The following is an 18,416-nucleotide window of genomic DNA, read 5'->3' as shown; positions in this document are numbered from 1 at the left end:
GTCTGCAGCCATATGAGGTTTTCAGAGGAGATTTCTTGAAAATCTCTCTTTGTATTTGCTTTCTGCAGGCTTCGCTCAGGCGCAGGGCTTCCTAATCAGCTTTGAGGAGCCAGTTAGTGTGTCAGCAGATAAGATGGCTGGCTGGGAGCTCGGGGGGAGCGCTGGACTTTGGTTCCCAGCGAGGTGCAGATAGCTGCAGTACAGCTACCGCCCCGCTAACTCTATTAAAGACAGCCGGGTGGCCTGCGAGATTAACTGGCTGAGCCCAGCCTCCCACAGGACTTCTGAGCTGGTGCTGCTGAAGAAGAGCGCCCTGAGAAAGTCTGCTGCAGCCCTCTGGAGATCTCAGGACAGGCTGAAAGGGGCTGGGCAGGCAGAGGCTGAGCCTCGTGCCAGGCGAACTACTGACATGCACAGGCCTGTGTCCGCGGACAACAGCCAGATATGACTGCAGCCAGACTCAGGAATCTACTACATCCACCTACAGTACCAATGCATCTCTCTCCCTCTGAGCTGCTAAAGCTGACCACTCTGAAGGCTGGTCACATGGTCAAGTGTCCCATGACGAAAGTACAGGCCTGCTGCCCTGCTCGATGCGCACCATGAATGTGTAGGTGTCCACGCTGCTTCGTGCTGCCACCCTAGCCCCCCACCTACCCTGAAGGAAACGACGTGAAGGTTATCCCGGAATGGGCTGGTCATTGAGGGCGACACTGAGTCTTCCTCGAAATGCTGATTTTCCACACTATTGCACGGCCTGTGGCAGACTTCCACGAGCTGCGTCTCTGGAAGGGTCCATCTCTCCAGCCGGATGCAGCGAATGGGAGGAATTGGGTTGTAGCCGAGATCTTGTCATGCAGAGAGAGGACCTCCCCTAGACTGGCTTTTTAATCACAGGAATGATGGAAGTATCTATAGATCAGGGATCTGGAACCCTGGACCCGGAGAGCCCCAGCCCAGTTAGACTTAAGGGTCTTTAAAATGTTCTTTCTGGAACCCGCGCTCTCGGGAGATCTGTTAGCTATCTGTTAGAAAGACAGCTGGAGAGCTCTTGCGACGAGGATCAAACTGAGACCTTTCCCGAGACGTTAAATGCTTTAATGAGCTGGGGTGGGGTCGGGCGGCTGCTGACGCGCAGGACTAAAACCTGGACCAAAACTCGACCCCAGAGTCGATTTAACTTTCGCGACTTCCGCTAGGGAGCATCGCCGCCGCTTCTTACACGCCTGTCCCAGGTATGGCCGCGCCTCCGCTAACGAGAGGGCGGGCGCTGGATGTTCCTTTTTATCCATGAGTCGTGCGAACATCAGCCACTGCACAGCGAACTACTGTTCCCCGAGTCAAGACAGCTGTGGTCCCGCTGATGCCTTTTAAAAACCTTCTTAAAATGAAAGTGAGCGTGCTGGCCCTTGTCGGCGCCGATCTGCAATGATAACGCGCGCAGCTTCTCGCTGGTCCCTGTGGGAGCCCCGGCTCGTCTCCACCTCAGGGCAGACCTGTTACCCGTCTCTCTCACCTTCCGGATCCAATGCAACACAAAGACGCAGACAGAACGGGGCAGTAAATTCGCTCGGAATGCCGAGTTTTGTTGTATTTTGCGGTTATTTCCACTGATATTTGGTTTGTAAGGGTTGGAAACTGAAAAAGTTTCAAAACTATTGCTCCTAAACGTATTATCACTTATTTTAAATCGGGGTGATGCATGATTATGAAACATCCTGACATAATATTCAACCTTTCTTAAAAAGGGCCGCACTAAGCCGTATTTAGACTATTAAAAGCGCCTCGAACAGCGCATCAAGGAGCTTGTCCCAATCTTTACGACAGAAAAGAACCCTGTACTGAACGGCGTTTTGTCACTCTTGCAGCTATCTTTGTATTTTCTGGCGTCTAGTAAAGAATTAGACCCAAGGCAACTATCAACACATGGTAAGATACAACGCGCTGAATGTCGCTGAGATGAAAGTTAGTGAGCTGCTCAGGTAAATTACCCCAGAGGAGCAATGTAAGTAGTGGAAAATGTAGTTTTTTTAAATTCATGAAGGGGTAATTAAAATGTCTTTCCTGCAATATATATTTTTAAATGGATTCTACATTTGGTCTTCAATTATTCTAATTGTAGGGTTTTAAAATGTCTCATCGTTAGCTCACTACCCCCCCCCCGTATTAATGGAAGAACTGTTTTTCTCTTTCCCTCGAGAACTGAGAGCTGCTACGACTGTTCTCTCTTGTTGAGGATCTCCCGCCGTGATCAGCACACACACCTGTTAACCATTAAAGCACAATGAACTCTACCGGGCCTGCAATTCTGCTCTCCTGTCGTGAATGGCGATTCTCTCTGGCTATTTACGCAACAGCTATGGAAGTGTCGCTTCCGATTTACATAAGATTCGGATTACGTAAGACTTTAACCAACTGAACCCTTATGTAACCTGAGGAGTAGGTGTAAAATTAATATTTCCCTCCAATTATACAGTGCTTTTTATTAATTATCTTACAACAGTTTACAGTATATATATATATCATTCATAGGTACTCTGTAAACTTCAGCATAGTCTAAGGAGAGGAAAACAACATTAAATAAACCAAATTAATCAAAGTATTATCCCAATTGAAAGTCACATTCAGCGGCTGAGAGTCCAGTTTGCAGTCACTGGGTCATCAGAACCGGCCCTGAGACTCATCCCTCAGCGTCCGGCTCTTAATGATATAAGAGAATAATATGATATGATGTGAGAGAAAAGTGTTTCTCAAGAGCGCATGGTTCCCAGATGACTGGGATTCAGTTGGTGCGGACAGAAAGGCACCTGTGGGACTGCTCATTCACTAATCCAGACTCATTCAATCTGAATTATTTCTCTCGTTTTTATCTCCTTTGTACACGGGAGTTTTGGTTTTATTGAAAAGTGCTCTGAGATAAAACTGTATTATTAGTTACATGAGCAAATAATACATTTAGAAATAATCAAATCTAATCATTTATAGAGAGTACTGATAGTATTATAATATTACACACAAACTAAGGAGAGTGGTGACACTATTGCGCGTCGTTTACGTTTTTAGTTTTGTTTCTTATCCGAAACAACTTGAATTTCTACCGATTTACACGGCAGGGCGTTTTAGCGGAGCAGTCCGAGTGAAGCGCCTTGCTCGACAGTACTGTTGCTGTACCTCCCCCTGTGTTCGAACCTGCAACTGCTCAGTAAAGAGTCTGGAGCCGCTATCCGCTGCTTCACAATGCTACCAATCTGTTTTTGCACAGGAAGTGGCGACGAGACGACGATAGAACCAGGAGCCCACTTCATGAAACATAGAAGTATCCCCCCACACACACACCCACACACCAACCCTCAGTCCCCAAGGGAATGAACTGAACTATGAACGCACCGTTGTCACATTCCTAAATCGCTGTTCAGTTGAATTTCACTTCTTTCGCCTTGACATCAGAGCGCTCCAGTGAAGGGCTACCGGCCACCGCTCTCTCCCCGCGTTCCAGGCGCTGCTCTAAGCGGGCTTGCCGCTTCAAAACACTCCTGTACTGTGTCTTCCGGTCTCCCTCCCCCTCCGAAACGCGCTCACTTAAACCCCAAAAAGAAAAGCTGTATCCATTAGCGAAACCGCAAAAGAGGGAGAGAGAGGGAAAGAGAGAGAGAGAGAGCGAAACTAGGCTTTTAAGGGATTTAGCTACGGCGCATCACAGCAGCCGAATGTAACGGCCCTGGTTGAATGAAAATGATGATAAATTCCGTCACTCAGCCTCGCAGCCCAGGGGCCAGTTTGCGCTCCGCGCTCCTTTCTCAGAGCACCTTTCGCCGAGTTTAAAATGCGCGATTGGGGCTGGGCGAGCCCGTGTCTTCACACCTGTCCCACCCGGGGCCGGACAGCGGACGGGCCGGCTCGGATTCCCCGGACGGATTCGCTCTAGTTTCGGCTGAACTATCGTCATCGGAGTCGCGGCGAATTTCCCACCCCACCGCGTCCCTGGATCTAAACAAATCGGGCGACCCGGGAGTTTTAGAGACGTGGGAATGGACTTTAAAGGTAAGCAGACTCATGGCTCCGCTTCTGTCCCTCATGAACCCGGGCGCGCTGGTTTATTGCTGCGTGCTGTTTGTAGCGACGCGCTCCTATTTAAATGTTGATTATTTGCTGTCAGAACTTTTGTGTCTTGAATTCCCATTTTGATGTCGAATATCTGTCCTGTCATCGTGACATAGTTAATCACCGAATTTAACACAGAGATAATTAATACTGTGGTAACAGTAAGGTGTACCTGTTCCGTATTTTGCACAAGTGCAACCCTCACACCCCCGCGTCTTAAACTCTGCCCTCCGTTTTTCCTTTTCATTCAAACTTTTTTCTCAGAGACCCAAGAGACGCCGCAGCTTAAGCGCTTGTGTGTGTTATCCGTGTGTCAGGCTCGGAGAGCTAACCCCGCTGCTGTAAATATAAAAGCGGCTGTCAAAAAGCGACGCGCTGGGTTCGTGCACACACGCGGTCGACTCGGGGACACGGAATAACTAGCCGGCCGAGCGTGTCTGAGCGGGTGGACACGGAGCCCCGAGCAGTCCCAGGGAGAACGTGCGAGCTCCACACAGACCTCCAGGTCCAGACTCGAACCCGGAGCCCAAGAGCGGCGAGGTTGGCAGCTGCGCTCCCCATTACGCCCTCGTGCCGGCTGCTTGCGGTGTGTTTTCTAAAAATACCGGTGGGCGCCAAAAACAGGGAGCCCACTGTTGTCCTGCTGTCTCCCCCCCTGAGCGATAACGGAGCTACACTGTCGGCCTGTAATCCGCCCGTTCGGTATTTTGGAAATTGATGTTCGATATACCGTGGAAGAGGTACCAGAAACATAAATCGTAATATTTGCGGATCCCAGGCAAACCAACCTGGGGCCAGAGATTCCTCGTTTCGGGAATTCAAAGGACGAACGACGCGAGCTTCGCCCGTTGAGGTCTGTTAGTGTATCTCGGTGTTTTCGGTGAAGTTACAGCTGTGTCAGTGTGCAGCGGACTATCAGCATAGCAGCCCAGACAAGGATAAGAGTCGATGTGCAGCGCACACGTGCAGATCGCGCTGCCAGTGACCCGGTCTGTCCGGCTGTATTGATCCCCACGAACAAAGTGGCGCGGTGACCCCAAGAGGCGCGCGCGCGCTGCCCAGGTGAGTGGTGGCACGCATCGCGCGCGGGCATCACCACGCATTGATCAATAATCAACACAGTGAGGCATTTCTACCGGTGGAGAGTGGAGTGGGGCGTGCTGCGTCTCTGTCACTATCTCCTCTCCATGATGTTTTCGACCGCCCGTGTGTAGGACTGCGGGGCCGGTGCGGGCTGGGCTCGGACTGCGGGGCGGCTGTGCTGCGGGGCCGGTGCGGGCTGCGAGATAGAAAGTGATCCCTCCGGAACGGCGAATGCGCTTACAGTCCCCCCTTCACATTGAGCTCCACCAGCGCGCCTTCGGAGGAAAGAAAAAGTAAACATCCAACATCATTAGTTTGTAAAACTCGAGGTCTGCTAAATAAAAAAATGAAGCCGTAAATGAGTTTATTTGATGAGGGACATATTATACCGTTTCAGTGTTTTTTTTAATAGATTTTCGATTTATTTCGAAAAAAAAAACATTTGGAAGAAAATGGACCCCCCCCCCCGCTTATCCTCGATGCGATTAGGACCAAAATCATCTGAATTGAATTTGCTGACACGATGTGCACCAGTTACTTCAGCCGCCAGATAGAGTTTCCCCCCACTTGTGTGTGTGTGCTGTGCACATAAGCGTAAAACGCGCAATTTCAAGAAAGCTGACAGGCAGAAAGGTTCGGCTAAATCAGGAACAGAGAGGCTGTCTCCCGGAGAGCTCCCCGGCGCGCTGGGAAGGAGACCTGGTGCGCCTTGTATAGGTGCAGGAAACATTATCCCACAATCTATCCCACTTCCGTATCGGACTTGTTTACACAGAACCTGCGGGATAAGCAGTCCTCACGGAGTTGCTTTCCCAGTGTTTTCTCCTCGGGCTCCGCCGAGCTACAGAATTCTGTTCCAGAGAAATACGTGCTCATACGCCTGCCTGTCTCCCCCTGTTCTTTCCCTCTGCCGTGTACTCAAGCGTACGAATGACCTGGACCTGTCTCAGGGTCTGAGGCTCATCCCGAGGAAACTGTGGAAGACACCCGCAGGGCTCGGAGACGCAGTGAAGTGCCCATTGCCTGGCAAGCGCACCGAGTTTCTGTCGAGTTGTTCCTCCCCGGTGTCTCCGAGCGGGAAAACCGACTTCTCTCCCGCAGAAGAGCCGTTTAAAAGAATCCGAGCGAGGACTCCGTCGCGGATCCCGGACTCCCGGTGGAGACCGGTGGGGCGCGCTGGTCTGCCGGCTGCGATTTCCACGCGCTCTGTCGCCGGGAGCAGGGCACGAGCTGCGGCCTCGGTCGTCCTTCGGGAGACCGGGAATCCGGGCCAGAGAGGCCTGGCTCTCGGGTAAGCGCTTGAGCAGAAAGGATCTAACGGCCCACAGGGGCAGAGTCGCGGAGCGCTGGTAATCCCCCCGTTTAGACTGGTTCATTTCAGCGCCCTTTCCGTCACCCTCTTAAACCCCCCTAAAACGCTCAGCACAAGCTTCATAGTTAAAATGCATTAACATTTGAAACGCAGCTCCTTCGAAAGGGGAAGGCTCTGAGAGGGCTTTGCACAACGGATTTAATACTACACCAGCAGAGCTGGCTTAGTTAAACCTGCAGGTCTGCAGAGAGGCAGGGGTCTGTGTCGGGACAGGGCGATAAAGAGAGAAAGTAATCAGGACTGAATAAGAGGCACTACTTCACACACAGAGAGGCAGGGGGGTGTTCGGAACAAGCTGCCCATCAAAGCAGGCGGGCTGCACGGCCTCTTCCTTAAAACCCTGCCCGGGGAACTGGCGAGAAATGGACGCTTCTTACTCTGGCGGGATTAAAGACGCCATTAAACCCACAATCTATCCCACTTCCGCAGAGGGCTTGCAATGGGCTCTCTGTGCAGGGACACGGATTCGGACCCGAGGCGCAAAGGCGCGGAGACCCCACGGGATCCAGTCTGAAGCCCGGGGACACCCGCCGGTCTGCCGTCCTCCCTGCTGCCCCGCAGCGAGAGCAGGGCTGGAAAACAACAGCGATGCGACTTGACGTTTAAAGCTGTTCTGTAAAAGGAAGGAATCGCTTCAGGCCGCACACGTGACCGCACACGGAGCCGCGAGCGACTCTTTTCCGCCACGCCGCGCGCGATGCAGTCCGCGGCCGTTCATTTCCGTGGACAAGTACAAGACCACATAAACAGCCATTTATCTGCACAACCCGGCAGAGCAGAGCACTCGACTCGACTGGAAAACGAAAACAATAGGAACGCTTCAAGACGGTGAAATATTTAAAAGCACATTTCAAATGCATTTTAAAAATAAAAGAGCTTTCTGGACACAGAAACAATGTGGAATGAAAAATAAACGTTTTTTTTTCCCTATCCGTAGCGAAGGGCTCTTGTTTTATTTACAAGACCAAGAAGGAGACGACAGACGCATGTCTCCATGTCTGGAAGCCTGTAGATATGTCTGAGTGTCTCTCAGGCGACTGCAGCCCGGTTAGATCTGAGCACCTGCAGAAAAAATGAAGCACCAATTTGTGAACGCGCCACACCCGAGGTTCGACACCCGCGACGTGAAGCCTGAAGGTGGCGCTGTCGGGAACCGTCAGTGATGTCTGCAGTCCAGTCGCTGGACTCATTGCAGCCCACCCGGCTGACCCTCCTCACTCTGAGCCCCACGTGTGAAACAGCACAGTGGTGATGACCTGACTCTGCTCACACTGCAGTTCGAGCAGCAGTGCCATTTTCCCTATTCTAACCCTTCTATTACTGCTGCTGAAAACCAGTGGGGTTTAGGGGCGTTAGGTCTGGTGCCCTGGCTAGGTCGCACTGTAAACTGTACAGTCTGGCCGCCCTGGATTCAATCCGTGAAGCAGCTTCTCCCTCCGGATCTGCTGTGCAGCAGGGAGGAAGTGGGTCCCCCCCTTTGAGATCCTGGGAGGTGAAAAGTGCCTTAATTATTATTAATGAAATCAGGCCAGAAGGTTGATTAAAATGAACTGGCTGTGAAGTCGGGGTAGGATTTCACCCTTTTTTCTCACTGCCTCTGCTTCTGGGCTACACTTGAAGATAACACTGGCTTCACCAATACAGATAAAAGTGAACTCAACATAACCATAACTATCCCCCCGCAGCAGAGAGATTTCACACAGAGTTGTGATTCTGCCACCTGCCTCCCAATCACTAGCAGGATTAGAAAGAGCTCCCCACAACACTCCTGGAAAAGAGACTGTACAAACCTGTCCCTGCTGGGACGGGTTCACTAGATGACCTAAACCTGGATGTCTCTATCAGCTCTTGCAGATCTGTTCAGCCACCTGTAGAGGGCAGTTTTGAGCAGAGGCTTCAGGCTTCCCACTTTTATAACTTGGAGTGGTCAGCTATAGCCCTCTGTCTGGAATCTGGGTACTCCTCACAAGAGGGCGCAGGGCGCAGTTGACAAAATCTGAGAGATCCCCTCCTGTGTTGGGGAGGCACCCTAAGAATAAGAAAGATAAGTCTGCAACATGAAAACCGGCGATACCAAGAGAAAAATACCAACACAAGCAGACCAGGTGTGGTTCACCTGGTCAGTTCAAAAGATCTGGTGTTGTCGTATGGTGGCTTTTGAAGACCCAGTTATGTCACATGACCATTATTGAAGACCTGGTGATGTCACATGGTCACTTTTTAAGAACTGGAGTCTGCTCATGGTCACTACTGAATGCCTAGTGTGGTGACATAGTCAATATTGAAAATGTCACATGGAAACTGTTGAAGACCTGGTGTTGTTGCACGGTCACATGGTCACTATCGAAGCTCTGGTGATGTCACATGGCCGGTATTGAAGACCTGGGGTTGTCACGTGGTCACTATCGAAGCTCTGGTGATGTCACATGGTCGGTATTGAAGACCTGGTGTTGTCACGTGGCCACTGTTGCTCGGCTCATGGCTTTAAGACAAACACTCCTGGGTGATGATGTGAGTGGGCTCAGGTCAGGCAGTAAACTCTTGCAAGCAGCATCCTCTGGCACACAGGACTGCCAGGCTACGTGCAGGGCAGGAGACTCACTCATTCCCTAATCCACGTGGAAGAGCCCACACACTGTCCCAATACACGCCCACAGATCTGTAATTGTACTCCAGAAAGCATCAGGCAAGGGCTACCCTGAACAAAGACCAGGAAATACAGTGTGATAATGCAGGGTAGTACATTATCCCTTACTCAGTTCTGCAGAGAATAAAAATAGCCCAGCAGGATATTCCATATCATGAAGCTTGTCTGTATTTTTAGTAAATACTCCTGACAGCTTTGCTCTGGTTTATCTCCAGTACTGAATACTTTGAAAATAACATTTCTCTGTGCATTTCCTTCTATAACATCTGTTCAGGAATGAATGACTACCAGGCACATGTAATTCAAGAATAATAATAAGAAGCAATACACCAGTGTCTGAAGTACAGTATTGCTATTAACACTGTCTTGAAAAAAAAATGCTCTTTAACTGTTTTCAGTGGAGTTTAAATTCTTCAGTTCCCCTCGCTTTTAAAAGGGTTATAAGCATATATTTTGAGGATTCTGTCTGGATGCTGAAAGTTTTTCTTGGGATTGTACTGGTTGTGTTTTATGGAGATTTATTATTAATATCCATGTGAGTCATTTAGCCCTTTGAGCTTCTGAGTTCACACGTGGACATAAAATTCTGCCTTAATGTATAAAATGTCACATTTTTTGTAAAAAAAAGAATACTATCTTGACGGGCAAGCACAGAGGGGTGAAGAGAGCTGAGGGATCTTTCCAGGAGAACAAAATTGTGGGAGACAAAAGCGAAATCGTGAATATAACTTCCAGTAAGAAGGGTTTAAGAAGCTAAGCCTTCTCCCTTCTCGGCCCAGGTGTTGCAGTATGTGCTGGGTTTCCATTGCAATTCTGATTAGCTGTTTCAGATTATGTTCAGCACAAATACTGTGAATTTAAAACACAGCCCCACTATGTTAAAAAAGCCGGAAGCAGTGATCGTGAGACAGTAATATGTCCTTATAAACAAAGCTTTTCCCTCTGCGAAGGGCCTGATGCAGATGGCCCTGCAGGGGGCTGCCCCTTGTGAGCACCTGTGGTCATGAGCAGAGAGGTGACATTTTCACAGCGAAAGGGCGAAAACACAGCACTGGGCAGGTTTACTGTGATCGGCATTTGCAGGGATGACATTTCCACCATCAGTGTCGGCAAAGCATGATCAGACATGTACTCATTTCTGCAGAATGAGACTCTGCACCAGCTCAGCGAGTGATTGCAATCAATATCTGTCACCACAGTCCCTTGGGTGGAGGGTTGTGTCTGCAGGGATGTCCTTGGCATTGATGCACTGGGTAGTGTCCTGTACATTCAGCAGCTGGAGAATTTCTGCAGGCTGTCCAGCCCATCCAGTCCATCTGGTAGTCGCTCGTTTATCAGAAGATCTCATCTAGTCGTTTATCAACAGAAGTTAGGGTATCGGCTTCAAGCGCATGAGTGTTCTGTGTTCCACACTCCAGCCCTTTGTGTCCAGAAGTGCCTCCTCTTCTCGATTTTAAAAGCATTTCCCGATAGCTTCCTCTTGTGTCCTGCGGTTGGTCATTCCCTCTTGATTCTGAAGAGGTTCCTGGAGCTGACTTGGGCACGCAGTGATGTGCCTTTTCTATTGAGCATCAGCAGCCCTGTCTATTACCACCGGGCGATAAAAGACATAGTCAGAAAAAACCTTGAAATTGCAGCTTCACCAGCTTATAGAGAGAAACCTGCAGCGACAAGACAGTGGAGATTGAGGCACACATCACTGTGAAGCATATCCTGATTGGTGAAGCAACCGCACTGGAAGAGAGAGCTTTTTGGGTCTCATTTGCTCTGAGAAATGTGCAGGACAGGGGATGAATCCTGTTGCATGCATTGCAAGCATGCAGATTCCTTTTGATGTATGCCTCTCACCGAAGTATTCTGGAGGAACTCAGCACAGGATTTTGAAGAGGCTCTGAATTTGTGAAAATGTGAAATTTCGGAGTCGTGAGGCCAACACAGCTTAAATTCCTTCCTTTTTGGTTTTCTGCAGGCTGATAGGTTTCAACGTGTAATGCAAGAAAAGAAAATAGGTTATTTCTAGGCAATTTTTGAAGAAATAAAATCTACTCTGTGTGATAATTTAATGTTGTTAAAGAACTTGAATTCACACCTGAAGACGTCTCAGCAGCCGAAACGCTTCTCTTTTCAGGGTGGAACTAACCTTTACTTGTTCCTTTGCAGCCAACGCACACCGACACAGCTCCCCACTCGACAGTTATGTAACGCAAAATGATGACATGCAGTTATACAATAATCTGAGCTATTTAACTTTGCAAATAGGAAGTGCATTGAGCATGAAGCATGTAAGCTGTGTAGCTCTCTGAATATTTTACACACTACATCCTCCCTTAACAGATGAGTGTATACCGTCATCCGTCTTAATTCTGTTACTGCACTCTGTGCTGGGGTGTAAAGTGCTTCTGCAACATTATTCCTGCTGAGAGAAAACATCAAGCCAGACACTTCAGTAGCATGGGCTCCCAGCCAGACCAAAGCTGATTACCTGTCACGATCATACAGTAAACCCCTCCTCTTAAGGACGCTCCAGCCCTTCCTAGTTTATTTTTGATTTCCTACACCTGCCTCCGGTTCCAGCACCTGTCCAACAAAAGCCAGACACTCCCACTAATCTGGGCTCAGCTTTGGAAGATGGACGCCCGGAAGCCTGCCTACCAGCGAGTCCAGGAGCGGCTGGACGGCACAGACTTCACAACGGAGTCCTGACCACCTGACCATCTGGGTCCGGGACTGGGAGCGCATGGCCCAGTTACCCCTTTCACCTGGCTCTGGACATTTGCATTCTCAGGATATTCTCACGGACACCCTTCGGACTTGTTTGCCTGGACCACGCCCCCTGAGCACAAGCACACGCCCCCTGGACACGCCCCCCTGAGCACCAGCACACGCCCCCCGGACACGCCCCCCTGAACACCAGCACACACACCCCTGGACACGCCCCCCTGAGCACCAGCACCCCCCCCCCCCCCTGGACACGCCCCCTGAGCACCAGCACACGCCCCCTGGACACGCCCCCCTGAGCACCAGCACATCCCCATGGACATGCCCACTGGACACGCCCCCCTGAGCACCAGCACACGCCCCCTGGATACGCCCCCCTGAGCACCAGCACACCCCACATGGACACGCCCCCTGGACACGCCCCCTGAGCACCAGCACACGCCCCCTGGACACGCCCCCCCTGAGCACCAGCACACGCCCCCTGGACACGCCCCCCCTGAGCACCAGCACACGCCCCCCTGGACACGCCCCCCTGAGCACCAGCACCCCCCCCTGGACACGCCCCCCTGAGCACCAGCACACGCCCCCTGGACACGCCCCCCTGTTCTTCTTCCAGACCCAATCCTAGTCTTTATTCCCCGTGTCGGTCTCACTCCCCGTCTGCCAAATCTGCCTTCTGCATAGGGTCCTGAGAGACGCTTCGTGGCCTTACCAGGACGGTGTCAAGGTGTTCTCCATCAGTCTGAACCAAATTGTGGTGATTCGGATAATCATGGCGCCGGCGTGTATCCACAACCCTCGAACTGCAGCGTTCACAGGGAGCAAAGAGGTGGACGGCACCTTGTTCATCGCCTCCGTCTCCGAGAAATACAACTGGATTTCAAAACGAATTGTGGAAAAAGACTGTAAGAATAATGATTGAATTTGAGAAGCTGAAGTCATGTGAAAAGGCCCTGCCTGATGCTCTCTACCAGAATCTTCAGGAGTCAAGATGCTGGCAATGGACCGTGGAGGTGAACCTGGGTAGATGCACATCAGTTCCATGTCTGACAGTGCTCTCTGAAAGATGGGTTCATGCAGGCTGTGCTTGAAAGAACCCTGGAATACAGGAATGGCTGTGAACAGGAAACTGCTTTTGGGCTCATCAAGCATCACTGGCCGCGTCTTGCTATGAGCAATTGTCTTTGCATGCTCCACCTCTCAAAGAAAAAGCCATTGAGATCATGGAGACCCCACTCAGCCCCCGCAGAGCCCTTTGGGTAGGAAGATGAGAGAAGTGCTTAATGAAGGAGGCAATGTGACCCAGGTGGCCAGGCCACTGGAGCTCAAGGCCACTCCTCATTGGCACAGAGCGGCACAGGAGTTGAGATTTCCTGAATTCATGAGATCGGGGAGATACAGGTGTCAAAGGGCACTCGACATGTTCTAGGATAATGTTCAAATTCCGTGTTTTATGGCTACAATGCAATACGCACACAGAGAGCCTGCCCACAAGACCAGGACCTAAAAAAATAAAGACCCTTCTGAGCATAAGAAAACAGAAACGGTTACAATGGCGAAGAGCCGTTCTTCCTGTGTGACCCGTTTGGTAGTCAGTAGTTAATAGATCCCAAGATCTCATCCAGCCATTACCTGAATCGAGCCGAAGTATCGTCTGAGGTATTTTAAGCTTTTAAAAGCTTCACACACGCTGTGATCCCCAAGACCAAAACCTGGGGTGAGTGTGACCCCCTTACAGAGAGGCCCCTGCACAAACATCAACAAGTGACCCCAGAGCCGTGGTGGTGGAGGCAGGAGGGTGGATTAACACTCCCATTAAAACCAGCACTGACTCCGCATGAGAGAGATGCACTACTCAGGGGATTAAACAGGAGAACTAGGCTGCATGAAGAAAGCGCAAAAGTAAAAAATAATACCAATTGCTTCAGGTATTTGCAGGTAGTACAACTGCTGCCCACAGCTCAAGCCAGACTGCCTGCCTCCTGTCCTTCTGAAAGAAAGGGGTCCGCTCCAGTCTGGCTGTCATGATCTGTGCTCGGAGGTTTCTCGGTCGCTCACCCCTGTCGCCATATGCCTCTATCAGCTTAATGTACACTTTATACCCTAAGTTGTGCTACTCGTCTGGCAGCCACTAAGCTCTGCCCTGGTGCTTGATCTGTAAAAACTGCTGGGGATCATTCTTCCAGCCCCACCCCCCGCCATCAGCGCCGCTTAACCCCTTCAGCGCCATGCCTTCGCAAGCCATCAGGTCACCCTTCTGCTGAGCAGGTGCAATGCCCGTCCCCGGGGGCTGTGAGGGGGGGCGGTCACACCCCCAGCAGCAGGCCTGAGCGAGGGGTCTGAGACAGATCGGACACAGGCATGCTGGGAGGAGGAAATGCCGACTCGTTTACAGAAGCCACACTGTGAAGACGCTGCGGGGCGAGGCACATGGTTTTGTGGAGACACACCTTCTGAGAGCCCTGTCTTGATTTTGAAGGTTCTCCCGGGAGACTGGAGCAGTGCTGGGATTCCCCACTGTTGCCCCTTTTAAACCTCTTTTAGCCTGTCAGGGATCACCTGAACCAGGGAGGAACATGGCGATGCGTTGATTGCGAGGAGAGTGTTCTCAGCTCTGCTAGCCTGTGCCCTGCTCACAGTGTGTATCTGTCTGTGGCAGCTGGACCCAGGTGGCCAGGCGGCTGTGTCCCTGTATGGCCACAGGCCTGGATGTAATTCTGATGATGGTGGTGAGCTGATGGCAGAGGGGGTTATTTTCCAAAGCTCAAGCACTATGGGGGAAGTACTGGCAAACACAATCCCTAGCTCTGTGCGAAAGCTCACATGGGTGACTTTATACTGGTCAGAAGTCATCGGCTCGAGTGACGGCTCTGATCTCCATGTCTCCTGCAGAGGAATTGTTTTCAGCACTTTGGCAGAGATGAACTGTCTGCCCGATATCAACCCTGTTTAACTTCAATCCGAAATGCTCCTGATAGATCAGAGGCATCCTGACACAACGCTGCCAGATAGGATCCCCTGATTATTCACTGCCCTGAGAGACAATGACCTCTCAGTGATTCACTTGTACTGTAGCTCGGACTGATCCGACAGAACAGGGGTGTTGTCTCCTGGTTCTGGAGGGCTGGTCTGTGGGTTTTCAGGTCAGCTGTTAAAGAGTGAAACCAGCTGGTTACTGGCTGGTTACAAGCGGTGCTGCTTTAAAGAGGTCTAGAAAAACTGCCGACGCACTGACCAGCCCCTCCAGGGCCAGGACTGGACACCCCTGTCATGGTGAATTGAGGGCTGTTTCCTTAGTGCTGACAGACAGGAATTAAAGCTGTCCTCTATTGTTTTATGGGGGTCACTACTGAAAACAAGCATATACACATACATAGACACACTGCTATCCTGGCAAGTGTCATGTCTTTAATTTTCAGGCACTGTTGTCTCTTTTGTATTTCCAGCTGCAAATACGTCACAAACAATTATCTGAAGACAAAATGCTTTTTGCAGTAATGTTTTGCAAAGGAAAACACTCTGCAGTAAAATGTGTACGACACAAGCGGAATTTAAATACAGGCAGAGAAGCAAGAAAATATTGCTCAAGAAAGCAAAAGTGCCCAGATCCAATTAGCCACACCGCGCTAACACACAACAGCAGCTAGAAAATTACTCTCTGGGTCTGAACCTCCCCAGGAAAACAAGTGAAGTCTTCAGATATGAAGAGACAATCAGTACAACACTACAATTCATTGGCATTGTGAACTGACACATATTTATCATGAAAGTACACTACTGATATTTTGTGGCTACGGGGCACATTAGTAGCTAAATTCCAAACCTTTCCTTTCTTGTCCTTTATCCCCACAAGTGGTCTCTAATGGTTCACAGGCTGACTTCTGTAGCATATGTGTAGGACAGATACAGTCCTGGTCTACGGTCACACTTCATTGTTGTGAAATCGCACGAGGATAAACCCCCAGTTGAAGACAGGGTATGAGTCTGTATCCACTGCCCTGGAGAGCAGTGGCTTTATTGCTGTGAATAATGCATAAGCACACAGTCGATTAATTAGCAGAAACTTCAACAACCTCAGATGCAGCCTTGTCAAAATTAATCACAGGGAGGGAAAAAAGAGAAAGAAAACAGTCTTACTTAAACAGTCTTATCTAATGGGCAGGCGGTACTGGGGTTCGGCGCTGTCAGAGGGAGGGAAATGCAGAGCTCTGATTGCACACCATGCACATCCTGAGCTCACACAGCTGCGTATCACAGTGGAGGCGGGGATGTGGCCTCGGCGATGAACTGAATGTTACCAACAGCAGCACACTTCGGACCATCAAGGCTGGGGCAGACCAGTACTGGAATGGGAGAACCCTGTGAGGTGCTGTGCGTGGTGTTGGCTGACCAGCAGGGGATGCTCTTCCCTCTGGCACAGAATCTCCAGGCCGATACAGCGACCAGGGACCATACTATTTTGGATGGGAGGTCCTGACAGTGCAGTCCGGTCACCCTGAAGTTGCCCCTTGATTCAGTTGCCCCTGGTCTGCTGTGCAGGGGGACAGCTGGGTGTCACCCAGGTGGGGCCGCTCTTCTGTGGCGGGTGACATGGGTCTCCTTTCTGCGTGTGAAGTGTTTCTAGAGGTTCTCTCTTCTTCCTTATATTTAGCTTGGGTGCAGAAATCAAACAAGAAAAACAACATAACAGATATTCTTAAAAAGCACTTTAAAACTCTGCACTGATGCTGCTTTTGACTACGTTCTGTGCACAGCCTGTTCTGTGTTCATGGACCTGAAGCTGAGTTACGGCCATTATAATCGTTCTCATGGCCAAACACATTGTTTTCATCATATTCCGTGCTGACCTATTTCTTTTTAGCTGAAGCATTTTATTCTGGTTATTCTCAGTTCACTGAGTTTGCTTGGGCATTACACACCTTGGGCTCACATGTCACGGACAGATTTCTGTTTTTTCCCCACTCTGATTCTAAGCCTGGGTGCTGAGCTGGACAATTGGTACACACAGTCAGGTCAATGCAGAATTTGCTTCTATTCTATTCTACTGGCCTGTGGGCTGCTAACATTCTCTCTCAGGGACTGCTCTGTGTCCCAGCCTATAACAGTTCTGCTTTCTTCACACATTTGCACAGATCGTGAAGAAATCTTTCTTCTTTGCTACCTGATAATGTGAGGTATGAAGTGCCTAGCATTCTTTCTCTTTCTTCACTCTTCTTCCATGTGAAAGAGTGCAATTACACTCCACCAGCAGCTTCCTCGAGTAAATTGCTGACCTGTTCTATGAATCGAAAATAAATCGAAAGGTCAGACACCCTCGTGTTTTTGGTAGGTGTGTTGACATTTATTTAATACTCAATGTTGAACCTGAAATCATTTTGTATCCTACCCAACCTCCCCAGGGGGGGTTTGAAAACCATGTGCTTCTCACAGTAGGCTGGGAATAGGCCAGCATTGCTGACTGCATCCTGCGTTCCACAAGCTGATGAGAATGAGCACATGGTAGGACGGAGAGTGAGGAAATGCGACCCCCCCCCCGCCCCCCAGCCCTGAGCCAGCATGTCCCCTGGTCACACCTGCGTGATTCGGCAGTCTGTCATGGTCAGCCTGCGGAACCCCTCTGGGTTTCTTTTGGAGAAGCCTGGTCAGTCCCTGAAAGCCAGTTCATTACAGACTGTACATACTGTAAGTCAGCAAAAGATGTCCAGTTCCTCTTCTGCTGTAAAAGAACTCTTCTGTCCTCTTTATCTCTTTATTCCACTGGAAGAGCCAGAACAGGTGAATTCCTGACAATGTCCATTTTGCTTCCTCACAAAATATAAACTCTTTGCTTTTGTTCACTGGGACCCATGGTACACCCAACCAGAACTGTCCACCCTGGACCAGTCTTCCCTGTCTCATCTGAGACCCACTGTTCAAAGACTACACACTACGACAGTCAACTACTTTAAACAGGCAGATGCATATTTGAACAGATGGACAATTTTTTCTAATTCTCTTTAAGATCGCCTCTTCTTAATAAGAATGAATGTGCTTCCTCACTTGGATTTTACTTAATTCCCTCTTCTTCGTTTATGATCAGTGCTTGTTTGTTTTAATCTTTACACCCCTGTGGAGATTAAATCCTGGTGTCCACTTGAAAAAGCCAGGTATCTCCACATAGACCTCAAGAGTTAATATATACAACTTTTCCCCTTAGGCACTATGGGTTGCATTTTGAAGCTGTAATTAAGTACTTAATTAAAACTTGGCATTCAGTAGAAAGATTCAGGAAATCTCAGAAGGCATGGGATTAGTTTGCTCCTATTTTGCATAATCATAAAATCAAGAAAAGATACAATGACAGGTATCTCTCTCTTCTATTTTACACTTTGGAGAATTAAAGGACTTAAATTAAAGAAATTCTGACAGATATTCTTCATGAGATTGGCCTTTGTTCATTCCAGGCTCAATCACGCTTTGTCTTCTCTATCCAGGAAGATACAGGAAGAGTGGATA

General features: G+C 49.7%; 1 protein-coding gene across 2 annotated transcripts in view; it reads left to right on the top strand.

The window, feature by feature from the left end:
* Positions 1-3,440: 3,440 nt before the first annotated feature.
* Positions 3,441-18,416, top strand: part of grm6a (glutamate receptor, metabotropic 6a) — a 64,440-nt gene continuing 49,464 nt past the window's right edge. Inside the window, exon 1 of one of the 2 annotated variants that reach the window (XM_015341279.2) lies at positions 3,441-4,041. The gene's annotated coding sequence lies outside the window, so the exon portion shown is untranslated. The remainder of the gene's footprint in view (positions 4,042-18,416) is intronic. The other variant, XM_015341272.2, reaches the window with a different exon arrangement.

This window comes from Lepisosteus oculatus, chromosome 2, assembly GCF_040954835.1.
Source record: "Lepisosteus oculatus isolate fLepOcu1 chromosome 2, fLepOcu1.hap2, whole genome shotgun sequence".
NCBI lineage: Eukaryota > Metazoa > Chordata > Actinopteri > Semionotiformes > Lepisosteidae > Lepisosteus > Lepisosteus oculatus.
The sequence above is the reverse complement of the archived record's forward strand: the minus strand, read 5'-3'. Positions and strand labels throughout refer to the sequence as shown.